The 15,907-nt window shown below is 38.3% G+C and overlaps 1 long non-coding RNA gene across 6 annotated transcripts in view; it reads left to right on the top strand.

Annotated features, from left to right (window-relative positions):
- LOC115832389 overlaps nt 1-15,907 on the top strand; it is a 90,717-nt gene that overhangs the window by 11,824 nt on the left and 62,986 nt on the right. For all 6 annotated transcript variants that reach the window (XR_004027882.1, XR_004027883.1, XR_004027880.1 and 3 more), the window contains one exon: nt 814-900. This is a non-coding gene — a long non-coding RNA (uncharacterized LOC115832389). The remainder of the gene's footprint in view (nt 1-813; nt 901-15,907) is intronic.

Below are 15,907 nucleotides of genomic sequence, written 5' to 3'. Positions count from 1 at the left end.
AATACTGTCACTGAGAAATCATGTTTCTAAATATTTTAACTATCTGGAGAGAGTGCTCCTTTCTCAGAAAAGTATATGATGACCTCTCCTTTAAAATAAGCTAAATTTGTGTATATGTTAATAGTAAATAATCGGTATTCTCAATTTCATACGTAATTGGTTTATTTTTCTGTCTTTGACTATTGACTAAGAAAGCACAGGCATCCATCTTAAAATGCCACCGGTAAGACATCCTCAGGGGCCACCTCTCTAGACCGTGTCATTGAGGTATTGTCTGTGTGCACCCTCATAGAGGTGGTGGAAGAATGTGTATATAATTTTCTCAGAAAAGGATACTGTAGTGAATTATATTTTGCTAGATAAGTAGATGACTAGAGATAAATAGAGATAACTAAGATAGAGGAAGAGATAGTCAGTGAATGGACTCAGATAAAGAATGCCTTAATTGTGTACTGGCTCTGCTACTCCTAACTGAACTTGAGTGCATCGGTTACTCTCTTTTTATGAAAATAGGATTGTAAAACCTATGAGATGATGGATGACAAAGTAATCTAATATTAGTGACTCAAATGGCACATCCTTGTTTAAATAATCCTAATGCAGTCTGACACATCCTTTAAAGCACATGGGGAAAAAGGAGATAATGAAACTCCCGGTTGGAATAATGTGTGTTTGTCTATTCATCTAATTCTTCTTCCTTAAGAAAGAACTGTATTTGACCCAGCCTTTTGAAAAGTTGTACCAATATTTGTATACATCTTTCATGTATTTTTTTCTCTAATAGGTGCTTTTTTTTTTTTTTTTTTTCTGAAGCTTTGGTAGTGTAACTGAAAAAGTCCTGGAATTGGAAAAGAAAATCCAGAAGTTGAGTTCCATGACTTTTTTGCTGTTTGCCTTTGGGTAAGTCTATGATAGCCAGTTTCTGCATCTCTCAATTTTGTTGTAAAGACTAAATAAGGTAGTATACACGTACACGTGTACAGCTAGACTGTAAATCACTATTCAAGTATGTGTTGCTTTCATCATGTTTCTACAGAAAAGAGGAAACTTTTCTATTATGTAATAGGTTTTTAATTTACAAACTCTAAACTTGATTACAATTTGTACTAGCATTTGGCCATACTGTGTTTTTTGTAATCAACGAGTAACTGTCATGCAAGAGGTTGGAGGGAAAAGAAAACCCGCATTCTTCACATAGCTCTTGCATGTAAGAGGTTAAAAAATTGTTTTAGGTCACAGACACCTCTGGTTTTCACAGTTTACCATGGTTTCATTTGAGCTTGCTGCCATGAAAGGTGTGATTGGTCTTAATACAGAGTTTTACTTCTAATTATTATTATTATTATTTTTATTTTTTTTTTGAGACAGTCTCGCTCTGTTGCCCAGGCTGGAGTGCCGTGGTGCCATCTCTGCTCACTGCAAGCTCCGCCTCCCGGGTTCACGCCATTCTCCTGGCTCAGCCTCCTGAGTAGCTGGGACTACAGGCGCCCGCCACCATGCCTGGCTAATTTGTAATATTTTTAGTAGAGACGGGGTTTCACTGTGTTAACCAGGATGGTCTCCATCTGCTGACCTCGTGATGTGCCCGCCTCGGCCTCCCAAAGTGTTGGGATTACAGGTGTGAGCCACTGCGCCTGGCCAGTTGTACTTCTTAAAGAAAACATCCAAGACATAGATCTGCTTTGTGGAAGGAAGGAAGGAAGGAAAGAAGGAAGGAAGGAAGGAAGGGAGGGAGGGAGGGAGGGAGGGAGGGAAAGGAGGGGAGGGAGGGAAAGGAAAGAAAGAGAGAGGAGGAAAAGGTAAAAACTATATATTAAATGTTGACACTGGCACCAATATTGAGAAAAGTATCTCCTAAAATAGGAGGTAAACAATACTACATTTTACTGTGCTTAAACATTGTTTTAATGTCCACCAAATGTAGGCACAGAAAAAACCCAACATACACACGTTTTACAGACTCTGACTAAAGGGGAAAACAATTCTGAAGCAGATGTTTCTTTTCTCCCTTTTGAACAAATATTTTATTGAAATTCTTCACACCAGACTTTATTAATTAATTTGAAAAAGAGAGTGACGGGTGATGCTGATTCTAATCACAGGAAACAGATAACAAACTGTGGTCCATTTTTCCTGTCTCTGTCTGACATCAGCATCTGGTTCCTTGGCAGGCTCTGTCAACCTTTGCGTTGACATCCTAGGAGCTGCCTCGGCTCTGTCAGTTTCCTGGATGTCGCCGTTGGGCTAAGGCTCACCACAATCGTATTATTTTGTTGTTACTCACACTGGGTCTTGATGAAATTCTTCCTTCTGCTTTTGCAATCATAGAAACATTATATGCAAAGTCAACTTAGGGATGTTTTTCTTTAATCCTGAGATGTCCATGTAAGTGCTTTATTTTTTAAGGTTGAATTTTATCTTAGATATACTTTGAATTAGCCTAGGAGGATGGCTATTTAATGCAGGAGAGTCAAATAATTCCAAAGCAAAGAAAGAAGTTATTTTACAGGTCCGTAGGAGTGCATAATGGAGCCACTGATGTGAAACCAAGCCAAGGAAGGCTAGAATGAAAGGAAGTGCTCCTAAATTTAGTCTCGTTACTGGATTGCTTTGCTGAGGAAGGGGAGGACAAACCCAAGGTGGTGTCTAACACAATTGATCAAGAATTTAAAAACCTAGTACAGAGGGGAAATAGGAACAATCAATGGATTACTCTTCTCACTTTCAAAAATTTAAAGTTACAATTAAATTTAATATAGTCATGGAATCTTGGAATGGTTTCAAGTGAAACGCTATGTGTTGCAAAGTAGACTATAAGACATTAGTAGCAATCACGTTAAAAATGTTGTCTTTGTTACATATTTTGTATCATATATTTAATTTACATAATTTACGTAATGATCACAGCCATGCTCCTGCTTCCTGGCAAGGAAAAATGGTATGAACCAAAGGGAATTTAAGTTATTAAAAATTTCAGTATTTTCACTTCAAAGCAGAGTTTTGTGGTCCTGGCTTCAAAATGTGGAAATGTTTTTTAAAATAGATTTATTTTTGTCTTTTCATAGTAAAATACATATATTTTGCATTATAAAATATTCAAACTATATTGAAAGTCATAAATATGGAATCTTCTCCATTTTCTTTTCCTTATTCAATCTCCTCCCAAGAGATATCCGCTGATCAACAGTCTTTCTATGCATTTACATGTGTACAATTTACACAAAACATTTATTTTTTAGATGTAAATAGGATCATAATATGTGTGTTAGGAGACTCGGTTTGATATACAACAAAAATGACCTGGAGATGTTTTAATGTCAATTCATAAAGACTTTTTTTTATACCTGCATCATATTTCATATTATGACTATTCTATGGATACATAACATACAGTTCCCCTTTCGAAGGACACTTGGGTCATTTCCAATATTTCAGAATGATGAGACAGTATCACAATAAACCTTCTTACATATTCATATGATCGTGCACATGTGTAAATATTCACGAAGAATAGAATTGTTGAAATGGAGCTTCTGGATTTAAAGATAGAACCATTTAAGTTATTGGTGTATATTACCAAATAGGCTCAGTGAAATGTTTACTTATGTATTCTCCATCAATATTAGAGGTTCTGTTTCCCCACATCATTTTCCAATTCTTCCGAATGTTTATCTCTGTAATGAGATACCTCATTGTGTTTTTTTTCCTGACCTTAATCAACCACTTTGTTTTGAGTGATGTTCAAAATCCAGATTCAATTTTTCACAATTAAGCATATTCTCCAAGAAGTTATGTAATCACTGAAGGAAATTCTGAAGGAGCAGTTCCAGAGGGGTTTTAAACATTTGTAGATATAACAGGTACCCCAACATGACAACTTTAGAGACAAATGTGCTGAGTTGAGTGTTTATACCTAATATATTGGTTTTTTAATTAGCTATATTATCTTAGAGTCATAATTTTTAGAGAAATTGTATTTACAACCACCAATGAAAAGTTATACAACATATTTAAAAGTAAACTCTAAATGTACTAAAATTGTAAGTATGAAAAGAGAAAGCTAAAAGAAAAAATATAGGTTAAAAGCCAATAGAATAAAACCTTTGAAATCTTTGTTTAGAGAATCATTGCTTTTAAAAGATTAAATTTAAAAAAAACACAAACATATGAAGGCTGAGAATTGATAAGTTGAATCATATCAAAATTAATTAAATAGTCCATGGACATCCTTAGATAATGTGGACAGACAAGTGACAGACTAGCAAAAGATATCTGCAATGCCTAAAACTTTCAAGGATTTCATATCTAGAATATTTGAGGAAGTCCTGCAAATCTAATAAAACACAAACAATCTAAAGAAAAAAGTATATACAAAGGACATAAATAGGCCTTTGAAAGTAGGGGAAATCCAGATGGTTAACACATATATGAAGAGATTTTTTTCTTTTCTTTTTTGAGAGGGAGTCTAGCTCTGTCGCCCAGGCTGGAGTACAGAGGTGCCATCTAAGTTCACTGCAACCCTCCACCTCCTGGGTTCACACCATTCTCCTGCCTCAGCCTCCTGAGTAGCTGGGACCACAGGCGCCCACAACCACGCCCAGCTAATTTTTGTATTTTTAGTAGAGATGGGGTTTCACCATGTTAGCCAGGATGGTCTCGATCTCCTGACCTCATGATCCGCCCACCTTGGCCTCCCAAGGTGCTGGGATTACAGGCGTGAGCCACCATGCCCCGCATAAAGAGATTTGTTTGTAAGACATTCAAAATGAAATAAGCTATGACATCACATTAAGAAAACTTAGAAAATGTGATAATATGACCAATGCTGTAGACAAGGATAAGAGGAAGCAACAGCCCTTGTCTAGACCTATTGGAAGGATAAACTAGCACAGCCATTCTGGAAAGCAGTCCAGGTGTGCTTATCTCTGTCAATCAGCCATGGCTGCATTGTAATTCACTACAGAACCCCAGGGGCCTACAACCCCAGTGGCCTCATGCCACTGTGTGTCTGTGGGAGCAGTTTCCTGATCTCCATCAGGCTCTTTTTATTTTTATTTTTTATTTTTATTTTTTTTTATTCTTATACTTTAGGTTTTAGGGTACAGGTGCACAATGTGCAGGTTTGTTACATATGTATCCATGTGCCCTGTTGGTTTGCTGCACCCATTAACTTGTCATTTAGCATTAGGTATATCTCCTAATGCTGTCCCTCCCCACTCCCTCCAACCCACAACAGTCCCGGGAGTGTGATGTTCCCCTTCCTGTGTCCATGAGTTCTCATTGTTCAATTCCCAACTATGAGTGAGAACATGTGGTGTTTGGTTTTTTATCCTTGAGACAGTTTACTGAGAATGATGTTTTCCAGTTTCATCCATGTCCCTACAAAGGACATGAACTCATCATTTTTTTATGGCTGCATAGTATTCCATGTCGTATATGTGCCCCATTTTCTTAATCCAGTCTATCCTTGTTGGACATTTGGGTTGGTTCCAAGTCTTTGCTATTGTGAATAGTGCCGCAACAAACATACATGTGCATGTGTCTTTATAGCAGCATGATTTATAGTCCTTTGGGTATATACCCAGTAATGGGATGGCTGGGTCAAATGGTATTTCTAGTTCTAGATCCCTGAGGAATCGCCACACTGACTTCCACAATTGTTGAACTAGTTTACAGTCCCACCAACAGTGTAAAAGTGTTCCTATTTCTCCACATCCTCTCCAGCACCTGTTGTTTCCTGACTTTCTAATGATGGCCATTCTAACTGGTGTGAGATGGTATCTCATTGTGGTTTTGATTTGCATTTCTCTGATGGATAGTGATGATGAGCATTTTCTCATGTGCTTTTTGGCTGCATAAATGTCTTCTTTTGAGAAGTGTCTGTTCATGTCCTTCGTCCACTTTTCGATGGGGTTGTTTGTTTTTTTCTTGTAAATTTGTTTGAGTTCATTGTAGATTCTGGATATTAGCCCTTTGTCAGATGAGTAGGTTGCAAAAATTTTCTCCTATTCTGTAGGTTGCCTGTTCACTCTGATGGTAGTTTCTTTTGCAGTGCAGAAGCTCTTTAGTTTAATTAGATCCCATTTGTCAATTTTGGCTTTTGTTGCCATTGCTTTTGGTGTTTTAGACATGAAGTCCTTGCCCACGCCTATGTCCTGAATGGTATTGCCTAGGCTTTCTTCTAGGGTTTTTATGGTTTTAGGTCTAACATGTAAGTCTTTAATCCATCTTGAATTAATTTTTGTATAAGGTGTAAGGAAGGGATCCAGTTTCAGCTTTCTACATATGGCTAGCCAGTTTTCCCAGCACCATTTATTAAATAGGGAATCCTTTCCCCATTGCTTGTTTTTGTCGGGTTTGTCAAAGATCAGATAGTTGTAGATATGCGGCATTATTTCTGAGGGCTCTGTTCTGTTCCATTGATCAATGTCTCTGTTGTGGTACCAGTACCATGCTGTTTTGGTGACTAGCCTTGTAGTATAGTTTGAAGTCAGGTAGCGTGATGCCTCCAGCTTTGTTCTTTTGGCTTAGGATTGACTTGGCAATGCGGGCTCTTTTTTGGTTCCATATGAACTTTAAAGTAGTTTTTTCCAATTCTGTGAAGAAAGTCATTGGTAGCTTGATGGGGATGGCATTGAATCTATAAATTACCTTGGGCAGTATGGCCATTTTCACGATATTGATTCTTCCAACCCATGAGCATGGAATGTTCTTCCATTTGTTTGTATCCTCTTTTATTTAATTGAGCAGTGGTTTGTAGTTCTCCTTGAAGAGGTCCTTCACATCCCTTGTAATTGGATTCCTAAGTATTTTATTCTCTTTGAAGCAATTGTGAATGGGAGTTCACTCATGATTTGGCTCTCTGTTTGTCTGTGATTGGTGTACAAGAATGCTTGTGATTTTTGTACATTGATTTTGTATCCTGAGACTTTGCTGAAGTTGCTAATCAGCTTAAGGAGATTTTGGGCTGAGACAATGGGGTTTTCTAGATATACAATCATGTCATCTGCAAACAGGGACAATTTGACTTCCTCTTTTCCTAATTGAATACCCTTAATTTTCCTTCTCCTGCCTGATTGCCCTGGCCAGAACATCCAACACTATGTTGAATAGGAGTGGTGAGAGAGGGGATCCCTGTCTTGTGCCAGTTTTCAAAGGGAATGCTTCCAGTTTTTGCTCATTCAGTATGATATTGGCTGTGTGTATGTCATAGATAGTGCTTATTATTTCGAGATACGTCCCATCGATACCTAATTTATTGAGAGTTTTTAGCATGAAAGGTTGTTGGATTTTGTCAAAGGCCTTTTCTGCATCTATTGAGATAATCATGTGGTTTTTGTCTTTGGTTCTGTTTATATGCTGGATTACATTTATTGATTTGCGTATGTTGAACCAGCCTTGCATCCCAGGGATGAAGCCCACTTGATCATGGTGGATAAGCTTTTAGATGTGCTGCTGGATTCGGTTTGCCAGTATTTTATTGAGGATTTTTGCATCAATGTTCATGAAGGATGTTGGTCTGAAATTCTCTTTTTTGGTTATGTCTCTGCCAGGCTTTGGTATCAGGACGATGCTGGCCTCACAAAATGTGTTAGGGAGGATTCCCTCTTTTTCTGTCTATTGGAATAGTTTCAGAAGGAATGGTACCAGTTCCTCCTTGTACCTCTGGTAGAATTCGGCTGTGAATCCATCAGGTCCTGGACTCTTTTTGGTTGGTAAGCTATTGATTATTGCCACAATTTCAGAGCCTGTTATTGGTCTATTCAGAGATTCAACTTCTTCCTGGTTTAGTCTTGGGAGGGTGTATTTGTCGAGGCATTTATCCATTTCTTCTAGATTTTCTAGTTTATTTGCTTAGAGGTGTTTGTAGTATTCTCTGATGGTAGATTGTATTTCTGTGGGATTGGTGGTGATAACCCCTTTTTCATTTTTTATTGCATCTATTTGATTCTTCTCTCTTTTCTTCTTTATTAGTCTTGCTAGCAGTCTATCAATTTTGTTGATCTTTTCAAAAAACCAGCTCCTGGATTCATTAATTTTTTGAAGGGATTTTTGTGTCTCTATTTCCTTCAGTTCTGCTCGGATTTTAGTTATTTCCAGCCTTCTGCTAGCTTTTGAATGTGTTTGCTCTTGCTTTTCTAGTTCTTTTAATTGTGATGTTAGGGTGTCAATTTTGGATCTTTCCTGCTTTCTCTTGTGGGCATTTAGTGCTATAAATTTCCCTCTACACACTGCTTTGAATGTGTCCCAGAGATTCTGGTATGTTGTGTCTTTGTCTCATTGGTTTCAAAGAACATCTTTATTTCTGCCTTAATTTCATTATGTACCCAGTAGTCATTCAGGAGCAGGTTGTTCAGTTTCCATGTAGTTGAGCGGTTTTGAGTGAGTTTCTTAATCCTGAGTTCTAGTTTGATTGCACTGTGGTCTGAGAGACAGTTTGTTATAATTTCTGTTCTTTTACATTTGCTGAGGAGAGCTTTACTTCCAACTATGTGGTCAATTTTGGAATAGGTGTGGTGTGGTTCTGAAAAAAATGTATATTCTGTTGATTTGGGGTGGAGAGTTCTGTAGATGTCTATTAGGTCCACTTTGTGCAGAGCTGAGTTCAATTCCTGGATATCCTTGTTAACTTTCTGTCTTGTTGATCTGTCTAATGTTGACAGTGGGGTGTTAAAATCTCCCATTATTATTGTGTGGGTGTTTAAGTCCCTTTGTAGGTCACTCAGGACTTGCTTTATGAATCTGGGTGCTCCTGTGTTGGGTGCATATATATTTAGGATAGTTAGCTCTTCTTGTTGAATTGATCCCTTTACCATTATGTAATGGCCTTCTTTGTCTCTTTTGATCTTTGTTGGTTTAAAGTCTATTTTATCAGAGACTAGGATTGCAACCCCTGCCTTTTTTTTTTCCGTCTGCTTGATAGATCTTCCTCCATCCCTTTATTTTGAGTCTATGTGTGTCTCTGCACGTGAGATGGGTTTCCTGAATACAGCACACTGATGGGTCTGGACTCCTTATCCAGTTTGCCAGTCTGTGTCTTTTAATTGGAGCATTTAGCCTATTTCCATTTAAAGTTAATATTGTTATGTGTGAATTTGATCCTGTCATTATGATGTTAGTTGGTTATTTTGCTCGTTAGTTGATGCAGTTTCTTCCTAGCCTGGATGGTCTTTACAATTTGGCATGTTTTTGCAGTGGCTGGTACCGGTTGTTCCTTTCCATGTTTAGTGCTTCCTTCAGGAGTTCTTTTAGGGCAGGCCTGGTGGTGACAAAATCACTCAGCATTTGCTTGTCTGTAAAGTATTTTATTTCTCCTTCACTTATGAAGCTTAGTTTGGCTGGATACGAAATTGTGGGTTGAAGGTTCTTTTCTTTAAGAATGTTGAATATCGGCCCCCACTCTCTTCTGGCTTGTAGAGTTTCTGCCGAGAGATCAGCTGTTAGTATGATGGGCTTCCCTTTGTGGGTAACCTGACCTTTCTCTCTGGCTGCCCTAAACATTTTTTCCTTCATTTCAACTTTGGTGAAGCTGACAATTATGTGTCTTGGAGTTGCTCTTCTCGAGGAGTATCTTTGTGGTGTTCTCTGTATTTCCTGAATCTGAATGTTGGCCTGCCTTGCTAGATTGGGGACGTTCTCCTTGATATCTTGCAGAGTGTTTTCCAACTTGGTTCCATTCTCCCCGTCATTTTCAGGTACACTAATCAGATGTAGATTTGGTCTTTTCACATAGTCCCAAATTTCTTGGAGGCTTTGTTCATTTCTTTTTATTCTTTTTTCTCTAAACTTCCCTTCTCGCTTCATTTCATTCATTTCATCTTCCATCACGGATACCCTTTCTTCCAGTTGATCGAATCGGCTCCTGAGGCTTCTGCAATCTTCGCGTAGTTCTCGAAACTTGGCTTTCAGCTCCATCAGCTCCTTTTAGCCCTTCTCTCCATTGGTTATTCTAGTTATCCATTCATCTAATTTTTTTTCAAAGTTTTTAACTTCTTTGCTATTGTTTTGAATTTCCTCCTGTAGCTCGGATTAGTTTCATCGTCTGAAGCCTTCTTCTCTCAACTCTTCAAAGTCATTCTCCATCCAGCTTTGTTCCGTTGCTGGTGAGGAACTGCGTTCCTTTGGAGGAGGAGAGGTGCTCTGCTTTTTAGAGTTTCCAGTTATTCTACTCTGTTTTTTCCCCATCTTTGTGGTTTTATCTACTTTTGGTCTTTGATGATGGTGATGTACAGATGGGTTTTTGGTGTGGATGTCCTTTCTGTTTGTTAGTTTTCCTTCTACCAGACAGGACCCTCAGCTGCAGGTCAGTTGGAGTTTGCTAGAGGTCCACTCCAGACCCTGTTTGGCTGAGTGTCAGCAGCGGTGGCTGTAGAACAGTGGATTTTCGTGAGACCACAAATTCAGCTGTCTGATTGTTCCTCTGGAAGTTTTGTCTCAGAGGAGTACCTGGCCCAGTGAGGTGTCAGTCTGTCCCTACTGGGGGGTGCCTCCCAGTTAGAATGCTCGGGGGTCAGGGACCCACTTTAGGAGGCAGTCTGTCCGTTCTCAGATCTCCAGCTGCGTGCTGGGAGAACCACTACTCTCTTCAAACCTGTCAGACAGGGACATTTAAGTCTGCAGAGGTTCCTGCTGTATTTTTGTTTGTCTGTGCCCTGCCCCCAGAGGTGGAGCCTACAGAGGCAGGCAGGCCTCCTTGAACTGTGGTGGGCTCCACCCAGTTCGAGCTTCCTGGCTGCTTTGTTTACCTAAGCAAGCCTGGGCAATGGTGGGCGCCCCTCCCCTAGCCTCACTGCCGCCTTGCAGTTTGATCTCAGACTGCTGTGCTAGCAATTAGCGAGATTCCGTGGGCATAGGACCCTCTTAGCCAGGTGCGGGACACAATCTCCTGGTGTGCCGTTTTCCAAGCCCATTGGAAAAGCGCAGTATTAGGGTGGGACTGACCCAATTTTCCAGGTGCCGTCTGTTACCCCTTTCTTTGACTAGGAAAGGGAACTCCCTGACCCCTTGTGCTTCCCGAGTGAGGCAGTGCCTCTCCCTGCTTCGGCTCGCACACAGTGTGCTGCACTGACTGTCCTGCACCCACTGTTTGGCACTCCCCAGTGAGATGAATTGAGTACCTCAAGCAGAAATGCAGAAATCACCCGTCTTCTCTGCCGCTCACGCTGGGAGCTGTAGACTGGAGCTGTTCCTATTCGGCCATCTTGGCTCCCACCTCATTGTGTTTTTAGTATATATTTCCCTGATTATGAATAAAGTTGAACTACTTTCATTTTTTTCACTTGTATTTATTCTACTGTGAATTGACTAATTAAATCTTAGACTCATTTTCCATTTAGTACATTTCATTTTCCAAGTTATATATGAGAATACTATGTATTCTGGATAATAAATATTTGTTTATTAAATATGGTACCAATTTTGGCTTCAAACCATAATTTATATTTTAATTTTTTGATAGTTGACTTTCTCTTAATGAAGTTTTAAATTTTGACATAGTCAAATCTGTTGATATATAGCTTTTGGTTTTGGCCCTTTTTAGGTAGTTTTCATAATTCAAAGCTACTCAGAATTTTATTTGATATTTGTCTTTAACAGTGGTTTGTTTAGTTGTCTGTTCTTTAAACCATTAGTGTGTATCGCAGTGTATAACATGGAGTAGTGTTCTAACTCAATTTTTTATTCTTCACTTATAGCAGTAATTTTCCACCAATTGTTGACTAAGAAATTAATTTCTTAAATTATTTAAAATGCCCCCTTTATCTTAAATTTAAATCTCTTTAATCAAGTTGTTTTATTTCATTCTATTTCCTTTATTGATTTGTTTTACTGCAACCCAAAATGATAAATACTGCAGTTTTATAAAGATACCCTCATTTGTAAGTAATTTGTTTTTCTCATAAGTAATAATAGTGATATTATTTTTCATTAAATTAAAATAAGAAATCACCTAGTTTATAAACTGTTCTTTATTCCTGTATCTTCAAACAATTCTATTTTGAAAGTGCAAAATAACAAAATTAGAGATGGTGTGGTAGACATGGGCAAGTTAAAAGTCAGTCTCTTTGTTTTGTCATTAAGCTGAATCATTCCTAGTAAGCCAAGCAAAGCTTGGTTCTATCCTGTGCTGGCCTGTGTAATTTGAAAGTCAGGCTCTTTCTTGGTTTTCTGTCAGTTTCTGTTCAAATGGACATGGTTTCCTCAGTTGCCATATTAAAAGCTAAATACACTGAACAGTTTATGGGTCTTTTGTGAGTGATTTACAAATTAACTGTGGAGCCAGACAAACTATTGTCATTTCATCAATGATGAAATTTCTCTCAGGGCAACTTGTGGCTGAGAAGAAACTTCAGTGGATGTTATTCATGTGTGTAAGTGTGCCAGAGAGAGAGATCCAAAGTACATTCCCACTTATCACACCCCATTAATAGTAAAAGAAAAACACAAACTACTGAGAGAATTGTCTTATTTTTTTAGAGTACTCTGCTTGGAATAATATGCATTTATTGGAAGGATTTTACACCAATCAAAATGAAAAGAGCTAGTCATGCCAAGGATATTTCTATTCATTTTTTCATTCATTTATGCATTTATTTGAAACACATTAGTTGAATATCTGATATAAGTGGTATGATGTAATTGGGTGGTTATCACGCCTAATGGGGAACTGAGGAAATTTGCATGGAAAAGAGAATGTTCATAAGGACATCATTACTGAATGGTATAGTGTGCTTCTTGGGGTCTAGGAGGGGTTTGGGACACTGAAAATCTCAGCATAAACTTCTGCTCGGATAGTCCGAGGGCAATCCTGTGACAAAGTTCATCGGTACTAAAGGCATTGGAAGGAAACATAAGCTAGGGGAGGGGCAAACTAATTGGTAAAGAAATATGAAGAGCTCTTCTCACATCCCTCAGAGGACAGATACTACACCCAAAAATATGACTCTATATTTTAAAAGTGCAGAGAAGCATGAATGCGGTTCACTTCTTTATTAGTTTCTTGTTGCTGCTAGAACAAATTATCTCAAGTATAGTGGCTTAAACAACATGCATTTATGATCTTACTATTCTGGAGTTCAGAAGTCCAAAATGGGCTTCTTCTGGAAGCTTTAGGGGAGAATCTCTTTCCATTCTTTTTCCAGCTTCTAGAGGTTTCCTGGTCCCCCCTTCTATCATCAGAGTCTGAAATCACATTGTTCTGAACTTTCATCCTCACGCGCTTCTTCCTCTCTTTCCTATTACATCTCCTGCACTGACTCAGACTCATCTGCCTTCTTTCACTTACAAGGACCCTGGTGATTACATTGGGTCCACCTAGGTCATCCAGAAAAATCTCCTATTCTCAAGGCCCTTCATTTAATCACACCTGAAAGGCCCTTTATCTCTATAAAGTAACATATTCCCAGGTTCCAGGGATTCAGATTTGGACATCTCTGAGAGGCCATTATTCCCCTTACTATATGTATTAGGCCATTCTTGCATTGCTATAAAGAAATACCTGAGACTGGCTAATTTTTAAGAAAAGAGGTTTAATTGTCTCACAGTTCTGCAGCCTGTACAGGAAGCATGATACTGGCATCTGCTCAGCTTCTGGGGAGGACTCAGGTAACTTACAGTTATGGCAGAAGGCAAAGAGGGAGCAGGCAGGTTATGTGGCCAGAGCAGGAGCAAGACATGAGGACAGCAGCAACTGGACGGTGCTAAACCATTAATCCAATCACCTCTCACCAGCCCCTACACCCAACATTGGGGATTACAATTCAACATGAGATTTGGGCGAGGAAACACATCCAAAATGTATCACCATACCCTCCAACAAGTTTACTTTCTGATTACATCAGCCAAAATCAGCTTCAGTTGTTTTCAGTGAAGAACAATGATTGAAATACCAGAGTTTCAGGTGTGCTTAGTGCAACCAAAGACCACCCTAGACCTACTGAGTAAGATTGTCTGAAAGTAGACAAGTGAATCTGCATTTATTTTTGGCCAGGTGATTCTGATGTATAGTAAATATATGGATCTATTATTTTAAAGTCACATTTATATAAAAATAGTTTTTACAGTCTCTTTCAAGAATGCGCTTATAATTTACATTTTCAGCTTACTGTAGGACAGTTTGGAAACCAATGGGATTTAGTGCAAAGATCCTAGACTTTGGAACCAGACTTCAACTTGAATATCTGATGTCATCTGGTTTTAGCTCTAATCCATGTATTAGTCTGTTTTCATGCTCCTATAAAGATACTACTTGAGACTGCGTAATTCATAAAAAAAAGAAGTTTAATTGACCTACAGTTCTGCATGGATGGAGAGGCCTCAGGAAACTTACAATCACAGCAGAAGGTGAAGCGGAAGCAAGGAATGTCTTACTTGGTGGCAGGAGAAAGAAAATGTGAAAGAGGAAGCACTAGACACTTATTAAACAATCAGATCTCATGAAAACTTCCTCACTATCACAAGAACAGCATGGGAGAAACCACCCCATGATCCAATTACCTCCCACCAAGGTCCTCCCTCAATACCTGGGGATTATAATTTGAGAGGAGATTTGGATGGGGACACAGAGTCAGACCATATCAGTCCTTCTCAGCTCTTTCCATTCACAATTAAGATCAAGTCCATTTCCCTCTAACAGTATGTTTTCTCATTCATAAAATGGGCCAATATCACCTACCCTCAGTATACTAATATAAAGGTGAAATAAGGTATTTATTCAACAAATAACAGTGCCTAAAGCATAATAGGTATACCAAAAATAGTTCTTTAACAAAATGCTGTACAATATATATATCCATGTAAAACCATATCAACTGTATAATTAACTTTATAAATTCTAGTTGATATTTTTCTTAACTTTCTTATACTATTGCATTATCTAACTGTCCTTTAGTGAGAACAGAGATCCAGAAATTATTTCAACCCCTCCTCTGTCCAGATGTCTTTTTTCTCTGCATTCTTCTACAACTTCTGGATGCAGGCTCTGTTGCCTGTTGATTTTTGCCTAGAGTCTTTGATGAAGAGGCTGTGGCATGTTAATCTCTGTAATACATTTTTCTGTGGGCTTTTTCAGCCAGTCTCTCTTTCATCTGGACCTCCTTTAGCCTTCAAAGGCACAATTCAGGGCCAAACCTGAGGTAGGTTTAAGGCCTGGAGTAAATCACATTGGGGGGCCCCTTCCTTTCTGGTTTAAAGGAGAAAGGCAGAGGTGATAAGACATAAAGAGAAGGGGTCCTTAAGCTTAAGAAGCATGAAGGCAAAAGCATCAGTATTCCAGGTGCCTGGATTCTGTGTTCTCTAACATTTGTGGGATAATTGAACACATTTGCTGTTACAGTCTCTGAAATTTAGAACTGGGTAATTGTTAAATATTTTTTAAAATAAAGAATTGGGATCAGAGGCTTTCCAGTGGTATTTCTAGAAACTATCAGTAAATTTCTTACTTTTCCTTCAAACATTATTTCATAGTCAAACATATGTTATTTTCAATTCCCCAAAACTGACATACACATTTACAGTTGGCATCTGATAAGGTTATTTTTAGAAAAAGAAACTGAACTATATTAGTGCTGAAAAAAAGAGCCCACCACAATCATAATATATCCAGGAAAATAAGTGAAACATCTGGTCAACCAGCTGTATTTTGATGTATGTATATCATAAGACCAAATTTACTAATTTTTGTGAATGATTTTCGCCCTCTGCCTAAATATATTGATTATGACTCCATTTTCTTTCGAATGTGTATGTATGTAATTAGAAATGAGTACAGACACCCTAGCAGGTGGGTCACTACAGTGATCTGTTGAGAGTTTAGGTAAGATTTCTATCACAGAATGTCAAGTATACTATAAAAAATTTAGTAACATTTTTTGTGAAATGCCTAATAATTCATTTGAATTAAACTTTGATT

The sequence above is a fragment of the Nomascus leucogenys genome, chromosome 22a (assembly GCF_006542625.1).
Source record: "Nomascus leucogenys isolate Asia chromosome 22a, Asia_NLE_v1, whole genome shotgun sequence".
Classification (NCBI taxonomy): domain Eukaryota; kingdom Metazoa; phylum Chordata; class Mammalia; order Primates; family Hylobatidae; genus Nomascus; species Nomascus leucogenys.
The sequence above is the reverse complement of the archived record's forward strand: the minus strand, read 5'-3'. Positions and strand labels throughout refer to the sequence as shown.